The sequence below is a fragment of the Panthera pardus genome, unplaced genomic scaffold (assembly GCF_024362965.1).
Source record: "Panthera pardus isolate Hobbes unplaced genomic scaffold, ASM2436296v1 HiC_scaffold_8, whole genome shotgun sequence".
NCBI lineage: Eukaryota > Metazoa > Chordata > Mammalia > Carnivora > Felidae > Panthera > Panthera pardus.
The window spans coordinates 737,549-754,290 of NW_026527013.1; the positions used below are offsets into that span (position 1 = coordinate 737,549).

The following is a 16,742-nucleotide window of genomic DNA, read 5'->3' on the forward strand; positions in this document are numbered from 1 at the left end:
TGACCTTTAAAAATTGAAGGATACTGCCTGTGTCTGTAATCCTCACTGAAATGTCTACTTTGCCCTGGTTTTCAACTTCAAATAAAAGGAATCATACTCTGAAAAAACAAAGGAAAACCTCAGATCCCAGAGCCTGAAAACAAAAAGTAACATCTCTGTGTCCTTAAAAAATACTCAAACGTTCTGGTCATTCGTATATATACTTTGAAATGTATGCCCTGTCTGGAATTTCAGAAGTAAATACTTTTAATAGCTGGTGGCTTTTCTCTAGGACCATTTTAGAATACACTGTATGGGTTTTTTTAGCTGAAAAAGACAGGACATCAGCTGAGACCCTTTGGTGGAGACCCGCCCACGGCAGCGGTGCTCACTGGGCAGTCCCGCCCCAGGGACAGCAGGTGGCGTCTGGGACGGCTGTGGTCATCAAGACCACTGGTGGGGGCGGGGGGGGGAGCCGGCGATGCCCAGATGCCCTGATGGCAGCACTGCCGAGGGGGAGACCCTGCCCCACTGACGGAGTGTCCTGCGTGTGTCTGCACCCAGATTTCCCTTTTATAAAAATACTATCATTGGAATGGGGACCGTCCACGCTCCAGGGTGACGTCACCTGAACTAATTGCATCTGCGTGGCCCTATTCCCAAGTACAGTTCTGTTCCGAAGTCTCGGACTCCAGCCTGTGAGCTCGGAGGTCACAGCTGGAGCCCCTGCGCTGTGCACGTTTGACCCCCTGCCTCTGTGCTGTCAAGTCAAGCACCGTGTCGGGGTCCCTCAGGGTCCAGGCCTGTCCTCCCTGTGCGTCTCCGTGTGGGGACCACCTGCTCTGGGAGGAGGGGACGGCACTTAGAAGCTTCCTTTCGACTCACTACCTCCAACCTGCAACTGCACGGTTTAAGGAGCCGGGACGGACCCTGATCCCAGAAGGCACAGTCCTGCCGTGGCCCCGCACAGGCCTCGTGCCTGCTGCCTGTCCCCCAGGTACCGAGACTGCGTCCTGACAGACAGGCGCCCTGAACGCCGCCCTTCCCTGATGCTCTGCACTTCCAGGCCCCCCAAAAGAGCATGGGGTGAGGCAGCTGCGGGAGCCACCGGCTCCGGGGTGCTGCGAGCACAGGGGGCCTTCACTGCAAGCCACAGCCCCTCTCCGCTGTTGCCTCCTTTCACCCGGAGGACTGTGGGTTCCATCGAGTCTGCATCTCAGAACAAACAGCGTTTTCCTGATGCTTCCGGAACCTTTGGTTCTCCAGTGGAATATTAACACCCTCCTTCTTTCTAACAAGGACACAGGGAGTCTGTCTCCCGTGTAGGGGGCTCTGGCCTCGACATGGGTTTGCAGAAACACAACATTCTGTGGAGTTTTTATTTATTATTAGCTTATTTTTTTAGTAATCTCCACACCCAACGTGGGGCTCAAACTCACGACCCTGAGCCCAAGAGTCACGTGCTCCTCCGAATGAGCCAGCCAGGCGCCCCTGGAGTTACCGTTTTCAAAACATTTTATTGATCAGTTTCACATTCAGAGAATGAAATTTTGGATGCTAAGGAGACCGATGCTTCCTGACCATGTGTTTCACCTCATTTTCGGAAGACTGTAAGTGAGTTCATCTGGTCTTTATTAAAAGAATTAAAAAGCCCAAATACACTACAGTTTGCCTCATAAGCTGACCCACAGGCTGTGGCAAATATGAAATACAAGTCAACTAAAACAGACGCTTGCGTTTTTAATTTCCTGCCCGGATCCGTGATGGAAGTGTCCCGTGCAGAGGACAGCAGCACATAAGAAATAGAGCCCAAGTCTCAATCCTGCCCCTGGGGAGGGGGTAGTGTGTTTCACTGTTCCATGGGGACAGAGTCTCAGTCTGGGGAGACGGAAAGTTGAGGAGATGGAGGGTGGGGGTGGCTGCACGACAGTATGCTCAAGGCCACTGAGGTGTGCACTGAAAAATGGTTAAAATGGCCATTTTATGTCAAACGTATTTGACCGCAATTTTAAAAACCTGCCCCTGGGTGAGGATCAGGGTAGAAACACACGCGGCTCCTTGGAGTCGGCCGGCTCTGAAAGCGCGCCTGCCTGGGGAGAAGGGCGCACCGTCAGTGCAATCGGGCGCAGACAGTTGCAAAAGCAGGGGACAAACCTGCACCCGGACTTGGTTCCTAGCCCGGTGCAGCCTTCCGTGGGGCGGGGGGGGGGGGGGTGTGCAAACCCGGCTTCGATGCGCGGTCAGTGCTTTCGGGGTTCCTTCACCAATCTGCCAGGCATCAGTGGGAGCCAAGGTTCTTCGGGATTTAGGAAGGCAGAGTCCCCTTGGGGGGATGACAGGCACAGCCCCCCGACTCTAGACAAGGACGTGGCAAGAGCGGTGAGCGCAGCGTAACCTACAGATCACTAAGCTGTGCACCTGAGACTAATGTCACGTCGGGTGTCAGCTCTACTTCAGTTAAAACAAAAGGCAAATTCCTTATTTCCACTCGGTGTCTCGGGCGGAAATGAAACAGGGCGGGGTGACCCTGAGAAATCTGGGTTCCGGGTACCAGGGGGAGCACTCGTATGGGCGCGGGCGGGGACTGGAAGGGGTGGGGAGTGGGGGCTGGTGGCCGTGTGAGCGTCTGGGAACAATGTGAGACAATATGATGGAGGACCTTGAAGAAAACAAATAAAAGCAGCCGTAGATTACACGTCTGGGGGAAGAAGGAGGAAACAGAGAGGAGGAAGGAAACAGATGTCCCCAGAGGCGCTTGTTTGAAATGCAGATGACACTGTGCAGCGTGCCCTGAAACGCCTAATAGTCGAAATGAAAGGCTTTTTTAAAAAAATCAAAGGCAGACAGGATGGGAACTCAACGGGGCCTAATCCCGGACTCTTTGTTGAAGAGACTCCCCCCATCCCGCTCTGGGAACGCAGGTGTCGCCGTGGTGTGGAGGACGAAGCCACTGGAGAACAACTGAAGGGGCGGCAGAGGGGTCGCGTTCCTGACAGGGTGTCTGTCACCCTCTGACCCCACCGCCGGACACGCCAGGAAACATCCCAGATGGCATGGGAGACGCTTGACGTGTAGGCACGGACTTAAAACTGTTTCTTAGTGTCGTACAACGCGCACGACATCCACATCCTAACCGTGTCTGAGCGCACAGCTCAGCGGCACCAGGCACACGCACGGTGTCCTCCGGCCGCCCCCACCGCCCGTCTCCAGAATTTTCCACCTCCCCAGACTGACCCTGCCCCCATGAAGCACGGACTCTCTGCCCCTGTCCCGGCCCTGGCTCCCGCCATCTATTCTCTGGCTCTGTGGACGGGACTCCTCTGGGGACCCCCCGTGAGTGGGGTCACGCGGGACGTGTCCTTCTGTGGCTGGCTCCTGTCACTGCGCACGGTGTCCTCCGGGTCCCTCTGCGTGGCGGCAGGACGTCCTTCCTCCCCGAGGGTGGGTCACATTCCAGTGTGTGGACGGACACGTCGTGTTTACCTCTCCTTTGTCGACGGACACCTGGGTTGATTTCAACTCCTGTCTCCCGTAGACAGGGCTGCTATGAACAGGGGTGTGCAGACGTCTCGTCGATATTTCAGCGCTCTCCGCGTTTCTGGGTAGATGCCCGGAGTGGGACTGCTGGGTCACATGGTCACCCTATTTTTAACTTTTTGAGGAGCTGCCATGCTATTTTCCACAGCAGCTGCGCCTTTGCCCCCACCCCTGAGCTCAGCCAGCAGCCAGGGCCAGCGGAGGGTAGGTCCCCGGCCCGGCTCCCGGCGCGGGGGTCCCTGCGGTGGCTGGGGCACACGAGCGCGCCGGTGTCGGTCACCCGAGGCCGCGACTCCATCGGTCTGCCCGGCCAGCCGTAGGAAATACCACAGATGGGGGACTTAGGTGTTCATTGTCTCCCAGCTCTGGAGACCAGAAGTCTGAGACCGAGGTGTTGGCGGGGCCGGTTTCTGCGTTGTCTAGGGTGTCAAGGGTTTCTGTGTTGCCAAGGGTGTCTCTTGATCGGACGGGGGCCCCCAAAGGTGCTAGCTGGGGGGCGCAGGCGGTGAAAGGGTCCCCTGGGGCAGAACGGAGGAGACAGAACGGAAGCGAACTGGGAGCGGGCAGGGCGGCAGAGCAGAGGCGGCGGGTGCGGGCGATTTTAAAGCGGGAAGCAAAGGAGGTGTGGCGCCGCATCCATTTTTCCCCTTTGTGGTAGCTGCCCGGCTGCAGGCAGCCCACCGGTCGGTTAGGACCTATGCATTTTCGGGGCGAGCCCCCTGAAGGGCCTGTCAGGATTCAGCCGGGTGGTCCGGCGGCCCTTTGTACGTCCCGTTGCTCAAGCCTGTTTGCCTCAAAGCGGCCTCGACGGTTTCTCCCGAGGCCTCTCCCCTTGGCGCGTAGACAGCCGTCTTCTGCCCGCGTCCTCACGTGGCCTCCCCCGTGTCCCAACGTCCTCCTCTTACAAGGACGCCAGCCATGTCGGGTTAGGGCCCACCCCTGCAACCTCCTAACGGCCGCTGAGACGAGTTAACCACACGCACGCTGGGCGCTAAAAGCATAAATCCATTCTCTTAGTTCTAGAGGTCAGAAGTCCCCTGTCATCCTCACTGGGTCAAAAGCACGGGTCCCATCAAAATCCTCGATCGCATCTAAACTATTCCTCTTCTGCTACACATTTCACAGGCTCCAGGAATTAGGACGCGGGTATCTTCTGGTGGCCGAGTTAGTTTACCACACCACCCCCGAGATCGCTGCTCAGCCACGAAAAGCAATGGAGCGCTAATACACGTCCTGTGGATGGCCCCTGGACACACTCAGGGAGGGGACCAGACGCGACAGGCCACTGGGTGTGATTCCACGTGAACAAAAGGTCCGGAACAGACTCATCCACACACAGGAAGGGGGCCTGTGGGTGCTGGGGGCTGGGGAAGGGGTGGTGATGGATGCTAATGGAGACAGGGACTCTTTCGGGGGTGATGGAATGTTCTAGAACTAGACAGAGGTAGTGGTTACACAACATAGCGAATAATACCACTGAATTGAACGCTTTAAGTGGGTAAGCTGTATTATATGTGAATTTTATCAGCACAAACCCACTTAACATTTGTTCAAATTGCAATAAAGTTAGTTGTAAGTGTTTGATTAAAAAAAACAACGGGCAGCTGGGGCACCTGGCTCAAAGCTCAGAGCCTGGAGCCTGCTTCAGATTCTGTGTCTCCCTCTCTCTCTCTCTGCCCCTTGCCCACTCATGCTCTCTCTCTCTCAAAAATGAACATTAAAGTATACATATATGGGAATGCAAGGTGGTGCAGCCACTCTGGAAAACAGTATGGAGGTTCCTCAAAAAATTAAAAATAGAACCACCTTACAACCCAGCAATTGCACTAAAGGCATTTACCCAAGGGATACAGGCGTGCTGTTTTGAAGGGACACACGCACCCCCATGTTTATAGCAGCACTATCGACAATAGCCAAAGGATGGAAAGAGCCCAAATGTCCATCGATGGATGAATGGATAAAGAAGATGTGTAACACACACACACACACACACACACACACACACACACACACACTGGAGTATTACTCGGCAATCAAAAAGAATGAAATCTTGCCATTTGCAACTACGTGGATGGAACTGGAGGGTATTATGCTAAGTGACATTTGTCAGTCAGAGAAAGACAAAAATCACGAATTCACTCATATGAGGACTTTAAGAGAAAAACAGATGAACATAAGGGAAGGGAAACAAAAACAATATAAACAAAGGGAGGGGGACAAAACAGAAGAGACTCATAAATATGGAGAACAAACTGAGGGTTCCTGGAGGGGGTGTGGGAGGGGGATGGGCTAAATGGGGGAGGGGCACCAAGGAATCTACTCTTGAAATAATTGTTGCACTATATGCTAACTAATTTGGATGTAAATTAAAATAAAAAATAAAAAAAAAAAAAAGACTTGATGAAAGGGAGGACCTGGAATAAGTGAGAAATTGAGATAAATTAAATTTCTTGGTGCAAATTCAGTGTAGGAATATAGTAACATTCATAAAGAATGTTTTAGCGTTTACTGGGGCGCCTGGGTGGCGCAGTCGGTTAAGCGTCCGACTTCAGCCAGGTCACGATCTCGCGGTCCGTGAGTTCGAGCCCCGCATCAGGCTCTGGGCTGATGGCTCGGAGCCTGGAGCCTGTTTCCGATTCTGTGTCTCCCTCTCTCTCTGCCCCTCACCCGTTCATGCTCTGTCTCTCTTTGTCCCAAAAAATAAATTAAAAACGTTGAAAAAAAAAAAATTTAAAAAAAAAAAAAAAAAGAATGTTTTAGCGTTTACAAATGTGTATCTTTACTATTCCTTACGTGTGTGCAGAATAAATCCCTCCCCCGGCAAAATAAAGAAAATAAATAAATAAAATAAAATATACATACACATGTATCTCAGGGGCGCCTAGGTGGCTCAGTTGGTTGAACGCCTGACTCCTAATTTCGGCTGAGGTCACTCATGATCCCAGGATCGTGGGATCAAGCCCTGTGTCATGCTTCGCACTGAGCATGAAGCCTGCTTGAGATTCTCTCTCTCTCTCTCTCTCTCTCTCTCTCTCTCTCTCTCTCTCTCCACCTCTGCCCCTCTCCCCCACTCCTGTGCACACACTCTCTCCCTCTAAAATAAAAAAATACATACATATACATATATATACACACACACGTATATATCCGGATCTATCTCATAACCGATTTTCCTCAGTCTCTGGAGGCTTGTGTGACACACTCGCACACTGTTGAAAGCTCCCTGTTAAATGAGACAGAACTGGCACCACCAAGGGTTCTCGCGGAAACAGTCAAATCCACGTAATGTTCCTAGAAGTTCCATTTGCCCCTTTGGAGAAAAGTCTACACAAGTCCAATTGATAAACAGGGTTGCCAGATTTACCAAATAAAAATACAGAACACCCAGTTACCTATGAAATTTACATATGTGACAAGTATTTTTTTAGGATGCAATTAAGAGGGACTCAGACTAAATCAGTGGCTGTATGTTAATCCTGCATCTAACGTGTACTATGTATAATTTGCATGTAACGTGTACCTAGCGATTTAATCCCCTATTTTTCCTGGCAACGCTGACCAAAAGAGGTATGGTGAGGAACTTGGTAAGTGTGATGTTTTTATGGGTTGAACGTGTCTCCCAAAAGTCACGTTGAAGTCCTAACCCTCAGGAACCCATGAATGGGGCCTTATTTGGACAGAAGGTCTTTGCAGATGTAATTAGTTTTCTTTTTAAAAATTTTTAATGTTTATTTATTTTGAAAAAAAAAATTTTAATGTTTATTTTCGACAGAGAGAGAGAGACAGAGCACGAGCGGGGGAGGGGCCGAGAGAGAGGGAGACACAGAATCCGAAGCAGGCTCCAGTCCCCGAGCTGTCAGCAGAGAGCCTGACGCGGGGCTCGAACTCACAGACCGCGAGATCATGACCTGAGCCAAAGTCGGACGCTCAAACGACTGAGCCACCCAGGCGCCCCTTATTTATTTATTTTGAGAGAGAGAGAGAGGCAGAGAGGGAATCCCAAGCAGGCCCCACAGTGTCAGCGCAGAGCCTGATTCGGGGCTCAAACCCATGAACCACAAGGCCATGACCCGAGCGGAAACCAAGAGTCGGGGCCGAAACCAAGAGCTCAACCGACTGAGCCACGCAGGCATCCCAAGACGAAATTAGTTCAGATGAGGTCACAGTGGGTGAGAGACCTAAGTCCACTGAGCGGTGTGCTTGTAAGATGAAGGGAACGTGGACACGGACACAGAGAAAAGACAGCACCTACAAGCCAAGAGACCCCAGGGGACACCGGAGCCACTGAGCGGCTGGAAGAGGCAGGAAGGTTCCTCCCTAGGGGCCTCCAGGAGGAGCATGGCCCTGCCACACCTTCCGTTTGGGTTTTTGGCTTCCCTGACCAGGAGATGCTCAATTTCTGCTTGAGGTGTTTTGTCACCACGGTCCTAGAAAAGTAATACGGCCGTGATCTACATCCTGTGCAGAAACCCAGGCCGAGGGCCTCAAGCTGTCCCGTTAGTATTTCCTCTCCATGTGCTAATCCCGTGCACATCCCAAAGGACAGTCCCTGTGGATGACACCATGTACGACCCCTGTGAGAACTAACCTCATACGTGCTAAATGCAAACAGCAGGGTCCCGAGGCGGACAGGTTTGGGTTCTCAGAAAGCCATGTTTGGGGGGAAAGATCAACTAAGCTGTTCACCAAAATCAGCTTCCGAATGCCAGGAGACGGTGGAGAGAGAAAGATGGGGCTCTCCTCTCCTCCCGCGGTGGCCTGCGCCCAAAGAGAAGTCCTGATGAACAGGTGGAAGTTCTCGAGAAGGCGGCTGTCCGAAGGGCTGTCTTTTCGTTGGTTTTTTCACGCGCCAGGCGGTGAGCCCGCACTGGGTGCAGGGCCCAGGCTTGTCCTCAGGACACCAAGGGAGCAGGCTGAACAATTTGAGGCTACCTCTAGGAATGATGGCAAGAATGCAATTAGTCTATGGCCACAGGCCTCATCCAGAGTGATCCTGCCTCCAGGGAACACCGGGCAATGTCTGAGGACATCTGTGGTTGACGCGACTGGGGTGGTCCCGACATCGAGCGGGTGGGGGCTAGGGACGCTGCTCAACCCCGCATGATGCCCAAGGAGGCCCCAATGGCAGCGCTGAAGAGGGCGTACACCTTCTTCCTGCCCGTCAGCAAAGCCACCGATGAGCCCTGAAGGCCAAGTCGGGAGCCTGGGCCCCCAGGAGCTGACGGTGGGGCAGCGTGCTGGGAGGGGAGGTCCACAAGGTGTGGCACACACGGGTAGTTAGCAGTGCTACGCGCCCCACCGGGGCCAGAGGGAGCCGGTCCCGAGCAGGGAAGGGCTAGCACGATGTAGATGATCTTCAGATACAGCAGAACCTTGGATTGCGAGTAACTTGTCTGCAAGCGTTCCGCATGACAAGGGAACGTTTCTAACAAACTTTAACTTCATAATCGAGCGATGTCTTGCAATACGAGTAATACGTGACCTTGAACATCACAGGATCACAACTGAGCCAAGAGTTCTTGAAATTCGCTTTGATATGCAAGTGCTTTTGACGATAAGCACGTCCCTGGAACGAATCATGACTGCAAACCAAGGTTTTACTGGCATTTTACTTTTTGGGGCGCCTGGGTGGCTCAGTTGGTCAAGCATCTGACTCTTGATTTTGGCTCAGGTCATGATCTCAGGTTCATGGAGTAGAGCTCTGAGTTGGGCTCTGTGCTGACAGCATGGAACCTGTTTGGGATTCTCCCGGCCCCCCTGCCCCTCCCTGGCTGGTTCTCTCTCTCTCTCTCTCTCTCTCTCTCTCTCTGTCTCTCTCTCTCCCCCTCCCTCCAAATAAGTAAACGTTAAACTATATATATTTTTTACTTTTTTGGTCACCTTTTTCAAAAAAAACAGAAGCAACGCAGGCCCAAGGTAAGCAGACAAAGCTCAGGAACGTGACAGAGTCCCATCCACCCCCTCCTCCGGGACTGCCCTGCACCCACCGACCGGCCTGCGTCAGCACAACGTGCGGCCGGGTCAAGACTATGGGCCTTGGTTCTCCGAGGAGCGTGGAGGCACGTTAGGGTTTTGTTGGTCTAAACCGTAGCTCGGGTCTCCTCCGGCTCCTTGCACGCGTCAACATTCACCTCTCTGACGGACTTGGCCGCACGCCGACGGCGGCTGGCTGGCAGGCTTGCCCTCTGCTTGAGCGGAGCAGGACCAGTTCAGGGAGGGTCTGGCCAACTGCTGGTATAAGGCACAGGGGCCCCCGAGAGGGATGTTGGCAGTTGCCATGGCGTCCATCTGCTCTGCCTGTGTTTCCCAGCCACGTCCGTGTCCCGAGACCTCTGGTGGGGCCCCTGCCCTCACGGCCCCTCGCCCTGTCCTCCAGAACAGCGGCCATTCCCTCACGCTGAGGACCTTCGTGGCTTCTCCCTGAGCCCATTCGCCTCACGTCCTAAGGGCCTCCCGACCGTTCCCCAGGACCAGTTAAGGTATTTCCCTAAACAAGCCCACTCGTGTGTCTAAAATGTGTTCTGGTGCCCGCTGGTAAAACTAATTTTTCCTCATCCTGTACAATACAGTCGTGAATGACACGCCATGTCCCATTGGCGGGAGGTCAGTGTCTGGGGAAGACAAGTACGTAGACAAAAAATTACGTTACGGTGACAATCAGCGACGCTATGCCCTGTAATGGCCGCCGTAACAAACCCCCTGCAGCTCAGCGTCCGTGAACAGCAAAGGCTCATTGGCTCCCATGCACTACAGGGACTGGGTTAAACGGTCTTCCCCCCATTTTCACATCCACCAGGAACCTCAGAATGTGACGGAAGTTCGGTCTTTGCCGACGGTGAAGACGAGATTGTAATGGATCGGGGTGGGCCCCAGATCCAATGACTGGTGCCCTTAGAAGGAGCAGGGACACACAGCAGGGAAGGAGCCCGTGCGAAGACACAGGCAGAGAGAGGAGGGACGTGGCCACAAACCAAGGACCGCCGGAGCCCCCAGAAGCTGGGAGGCAGGTGTGGGACAGATGCTGCCTCGGGGCCCCAGAAGGAACCCATCCTGCTGACACCGAGATCTCAGACTTCTCCGGAAGCACGAGACCGTAAGCGTCTCTGGTTTTAAGACACCGGGTTACAATGCTCTGCTCCGGCAGCCAAAGGGGCCCCCACGCCAGTCGCCCACCACAGTCGGCGGGGCTCGGCTGCACCGCCGTCCTCCTCGCTCTCGGGCCCGGCCGAGGGGGCAGCCGGCCTCAGGAGTAGAACGGGCTCCTGGGGCGGACAGAAAGGGGTGAGGGGACACACGTGTGGCCGCCATGCCTGGCTCACCTTTCATCCGCCAGCACACGTGCCGCAGCCGTCTCCGCGCTAAGTGGGGCAGGAAGCGCCGGTCGCCACGTGCCCCGGGCCCAGGACACACGGAGACTGCGGCAGGGGCCACCGCGCTTTAGGTGCAGACCGGCCGTGGGCCCCCAGGGAGGGTCTCACGAAGGAGCTGGAGCTTGAGCCGGGCCTCTGGAGGGCAAGGTGGCGGGGGAGACCACGAGGAGGGCAAGTCAGGCAACGCGGGAACCACAGCGGACGGCGCAACGCCACGTACTTGCCTTCTACCACCACGTAGCAAGTTATCGCGAACTGAGAGGCCGAAAGCAGCACTCTTCTGGACGTCTCTGTGGGTCCGGAGTGAGGGAACACGTGGCCCGGCATCCTGCTCAGGCCGTCACGGTGGCGAACCTGGCGCGGGCTGGGCCTGTGCCGCCTCTGAGGCGGGGTCCTCTGCCAGGCTCATGAGGCTGATGACAGAATCCCCTCGCCGGCATCCCTTGCGATGGCCTGCTTCCCCAAGGCCAGAGGAGAGGCTGTGACCTCACGAGGACCCCAGTCCCTCTTCTAAAGGGCTCCCCTGATTAGCTCAGGCCCACCCAGAATAATTTCCTCTTTGATGAACGGAAGGTCACCTGAGCAGGAACCTTCACTCCATCCGGAAAACCCTTTCACCTTCGCCGTACGTCACACTGTCATAGACACGACACCCGTCACATCGCAGGTCCTACTCACACTCAAGGACAGGGGATTCCACGAGGTCGTGAGCCACTGGGGACCATCTCAGCATTCTGCCTGCCACGTCATCAAACACACAGCGCAGGTGAGAGATGGGGCCGGGAACGGCCCACAGGAGGCAGGCAGGAGAAGAGCTGGAGATGCGCTGGTGCCACCTGAGGTCTCAGCAAGAGAGACGTAGGACGTGCGGGTGCCCTCGTCTTCGGGGTTTATTCTCAGTGCCCCAGAATCACAGCACCCGCCTTCCCCCCATTTTCCATGCTATGGGGGTAAGCGTCCTGAGTAACAGAGACTCTGCTCTGGTCTAGGGAGGGCTTCCTGGCCCGGTCCACGGGGCAGCCCCGCAGGGAGGCATCTGCCCACCGAATCACCTGCTTACTCTGTCACTCGATCATCATTTCTTCTGGACCCCACCCGAGGCTCCATGCACCACAGACACTGGAAGGAAGGTCCCTGCTTCTCCCCCAGGCTGGGTGGGGAACAGACAAAGCCCCCCTTCCCTACCACTGCGACTACAGGGAAAGGCAGTGGATATTAGGGGAGACAATGCGGTCTCCTCTACTCACAATGGGTAAACTGAGACACAGGCGACGTGCCCCAGGAGCATGACCCAAATACTTAGGTCTCCCGTCCACCGCACAGCACCTGCCTCCTTGAAATTAACCCTTCTGTGCTCACCAGGACCCTAGGTGTGGGGTGCCAGGCACCACGTAAAACACTCACAGGCAAGGGCCCTCTCAACCACCCATGGGGTAAGGTGTGGACAGGTTCTGCTGGCAAGGTTTGCTAGTTGTCCCCCGATGTCCCTTCTCCTCCAGGCAGGGGAGCCTCACTCGTGACTGTGCAAGTGACTCCTAGAGTAAAGACAACTTTCCCAGCCTGTCTGCAGCAGCACGTAGCTGCGTGGGTACGTTTGGGCCCGCGGAGTGTAGGGCAGGCACGGTACGTCCAGTGTTTCGGTCGTGCCCTCCACGCCTCCTTGGTCCCCTGCATGGGACAGATGGGCCCCAAAGATGGTCACGCTTTCGTCTTTGGAAACCATGCATATAGGGGATTGAGATCAGGGGCTTTAAAATAGGGGGACTGTGCGCTACATGCACAGTATGGAACACAACTCAGACAAAAAGGAAAGAACTCCTGATCCGTGTGAGAATTTGAAGGCATCTCTGGACTACTGTGCTGAGTGGGGACACCAGGTCTCCAAAAGCTTGGAGCTGTATGGTTGCATCTACAGAGCATTCTCAGGGAGACAGCGGATTTGTGGTACCCAGGGGTGAGGGGTGGCAGTGGGCGGCGGGGGCGGTGTCTATCAGGGGTAACTGGGGGGTAGCTGCCCTGTATGTTGACTGGGGTGGTGAGTATTTAAGTCTATGCATCATCCGGCTCAGACTTCAACATACCGCTACGTGACATCAATGTTCCGGTTTTGATATTACGTGATAGATACACAAAATATAACCGTTGGGGGAAGCAGAGAGAAAGGTACCAGGGACCTCTCTGGACTAATTCTGCAAATTTCCGTGGATGTATAATTATTTTAAAGTAATAAATGAGAAAACAAAAACAGAAAACACTTGGGGCACATGGCTGGCTCAGAGTTTTTTTTTTTTTAATGTATATTTATTTTTGAGGGAGAGAGCGAGCGAGCCAAGAAGGGGCAGAGAGAGGGGGAGACACAGAATCTGAAGCAGGCCGCAGGCTCCGAGCTGTCAGCACACAGTCGATGCAGGGCTCGAACCCATGAACCATGAGGTGATGACCTGAGCCGAAGTCTGGTGCTTAACTGACTGAGCCACCCAGGTGCCCCAGTAGAGTGGATTCTTCATCTCAGGGTTGTGAGTTCAAGGTCCATGTTGAATACAGAAATTACTTAAAAATAAAATCTTAGGGGCACCTGGGTGGCTCAGTTGGTTAAGCATCCGACTTCGGCTCAGGTCATGATCTCACGGTTTGTGACTTGAGCCCTGCATTGGGCTCGGTGCTGAGAGCTCAGAGCCTGGAACCTGCTTTGGGTTCTCTGTCTCCCTCTCCTTCTGCCTCCCCCCCCCCCCCCACTTGCACTCTCTTTCTCTCAAGAATGAATAAAGATTTAAAAAAACAAAGTAAAATAAAATCTTAAAAACAAAAACAGGGATCCCTGGGTGGCTCAGTGAGTTAAGCGTCCTACTCTTGATTTCGGCTCAGGTCGTGATCTTATGGTTCCTGAGATGGAGTCTGGTGTTGGGCTCAGCACTGTCAGAAGAACCGGCCCGGAATTCTTTATGCCTCTCTCCCTGCCCTTCCCCCCGTGCATAAAAGCAAATGAGCATGCTCCTTCCTTTCTCTCTCCCTCCCTCCCGCCCTCTCTCTCTCTCTCTCTCTCTCAAAATAAATAAATTTAAAAAACCAAACCAAAAACCCTCACAGGGCACATCCAAGCCTTGAGGGACTCCCTCTGCTTTCCCTAACCCTCGTTCTTGGCCTTACCAGGCACCATTTAGTTTCTCTGACAAGCAGGGCTTTCCACCACCACAGGGCCTTTGCTCAATCCCCTAAGCTCTGAAAGCTCTCAGCCCGCAGACCATTTAGAAACCAGGTTTTCAGGCTCAATGCCATTTCCTTGGTCCCTCTGCACCCACTGAACCCTGGCGCCAAACACCGTTGTCCCTGTTAGTCTCATGGCTCCCTGAACTACTGCTGTATTAGGTCTGTCAGGGTTAGGGTACAAGAGTACAGTCTGGCCTTTGGAGCTACACTTGTTTCACATCTTAGCTCCGCCTTGGACAAATGACTCAACCTTCTTCTCTTTGGATTTCCTTGCCTGTAAAATGGGTCGTGCTCCTGGGAACCTTGAGCGGCCACGTAAGCAGCCGGTCACCCCTCTGAGTGAGCACGTGGAGAGACCACACGGAGGGGGAAGAGCCCCGAGAGCACACGGGCAGGCTCCAGCTGCCATGCCAGCCGAATGCAAGCCCACGGGTGACCACTGGGGAGAACCGCGGAGGGTGCACGCGGCTGAACCCGGGCCAGGCTGCAGAGCTGCGAAGATCCGAAACTGGTTGTTCTGGGTACGAGGCTTTGTGCTGCTTTGTGGCACGGTGAAAACCAAAATGATGGGGCTAATTATTACACTGACATTTTAGGGTTCCTGCGTTAAATACATTTAATTTAAAACTGCTTTGACGTTTGTGGTCACTCCTTTTTTTTTTTAATGCTTATTTTTGAGAGAGAGACAGTGTGAGCGGGAGAGGGGCAGAGAGAGAGGGAGACACAGAATCGGAAGCAGGCTCCAAGCTCCAAGCTGTCAGCACAGAGCCCGACGCGGGGCTCGAACCCACGAACCGTGAGATCATGACCTAAGCTGAAGTCAGATGCTGAACCGGCTGAGCCCCCCAGGCGCCCCTGTTGTTACTACTTTATTACATGTCTCTCCGTCACCCTGTGAGCTTCCTGTTATTTTCCTCACCATCGTATGCCCAGTCCCTGTCACCAAGCAGTCACTCACATACTTGTTTAAAACATAAAAACATAGGGCCGTGGCGGGGGGCGGGGGGGTTCAGTTGAGCGTCGGACTCTTGATTTTGGCTCAGGCTGAGACCTCAGGGATTAAGCCTGCTTGGGACTGTGTCGCTCTCTCCCCCCGCCCAACTCCTCCACACGCTCTAATATAAAAATTAAAATTAAAAAAAAATAATAAACATATAACCCAAATCCCTGCGACTCCCAGCTGCATAAAAGGGTCTGCTTCTAAAGCAGCAGATTTGCCAAGAGAACGTTCTTTAACAAGGTATGTCCTTCTTGGAATCACTTAAGGCTTTAATTGAAAACTTTCTCCTACTGGAACCATGTCTCGAACACCTCTCATTCCGCGCGTTCAGAACACAAGGCTAAGCACGTCTCTGCTGCTGGAAACTGAGGGGCCTCGCGAGGTCTTCCCTGGTGTGAACCTGCTGCAGTACACCAGCAGCACGCCGGTCCTGGGGCACATCCGACCAGGTCCTGGGGCCACATCCGCCCGTCTTGGGGCACATCCGACCAGGTCTTGGGGCACATCCGACCAGATCTTGGGGCACATCCGACCAGGTCCTGGGGCACATCCGACCAGGTCCTGGGGGCACATCCGACCAGGTCCTGGGGGCACATCCGACCAGGTCCTGGGGCCACATCCGACCAGGTCCTGGGGCCACATCCGACCAGGTCCTGGGGGCACATCCGACCAAGTCTTGGGGCCACATCCAACCAGGTCCTGGGGGCACATCCGACCAGGTCCTGGGGGCACATCCGCCCGTCTTGGGGCACATCTGACCAGATTTTGGGGCACATCCGACCAGGTCCTGGGGCCACATCCGACCAGGTCCTGGGGGCACATCTGACCTGGTCCTGGGGCCACATCCGACCAGGTCCTGGGGCACATCCGACCAAGTCTTGGGGCACATCCGACCAGGTCCTGGGGCCACATCTGCCCATCTTGGGGCACATCCGACCAGGTCCTGGGGCCACATTCGCCCGTCTTGGGGCACATCTGACCAGGTCTTGGGGCACATCTGACCAGATTTTGGGGCACATCCGCCCGTCTTGGGGGCACATCCGCCCAGGTCTTTGGGTACATCCGCCCAGGTCTTGGGACACATCTGCCCGTCCTGGGGGCACATCTGACCTGGTCCGGGGGCCACATCCGACCTGGTCCTGGGGGCACATCCGCCCAGGTCTCGGGGCACATCCGCCCGTCCTGGGGGCACATCTGACCTGGTCCTGGGGCCACGTCCGCCTGTCTTGGGCCACATCTGACCAGGTCTTGGGGCACATCCGCCCGTCTTGGGGCACATCCGCCCAGGTCTTTGGGTACATCCGCCCAGGTCTTGGGACACATATGCCCGTCCTGGGGGCACATCTGACCTGGTCCTGGGGCCACATCCGACCTGGTCCTGGGGCCACATCTGCCCGTCCTGGGGGCACATCCGCCCAGGTCTTGGGGCACATCCGCCCGTCCTGGGGTCACATCCGACCGTATCCTCACGACTAACCCCGGCTGGAGGCTCCGAACCCTCGGAGGGCACAGACGAGAGCTTGGTCAAGCTGCCCTCCAGGCCGGCGCCCCATCGCGCTGGCCCGCAGCCCCGACTTCGCACTGCCCGCTAACGCCCGGCGGCCGGCCCACCCGGCGGGACGACCCCTCTCGTCCCCGTGAACGTGACG

General features: G+C 54.9%; 1 protein-coding gene across 1 annotated transcript in view; it reads right to left on the reverse strand.

Moving 5' to 3' along the window:
• Positions 1-16,742, reverse strand: part of LOC109257655 (WAS/WASL-interacting protein family member 3-like) — a 32,409-nt gene that overhangs the window by 13,875 nt on the left and 1,792 nt on the right. The gene's annotated exons all lie outside the window — the stretch shown is intronic.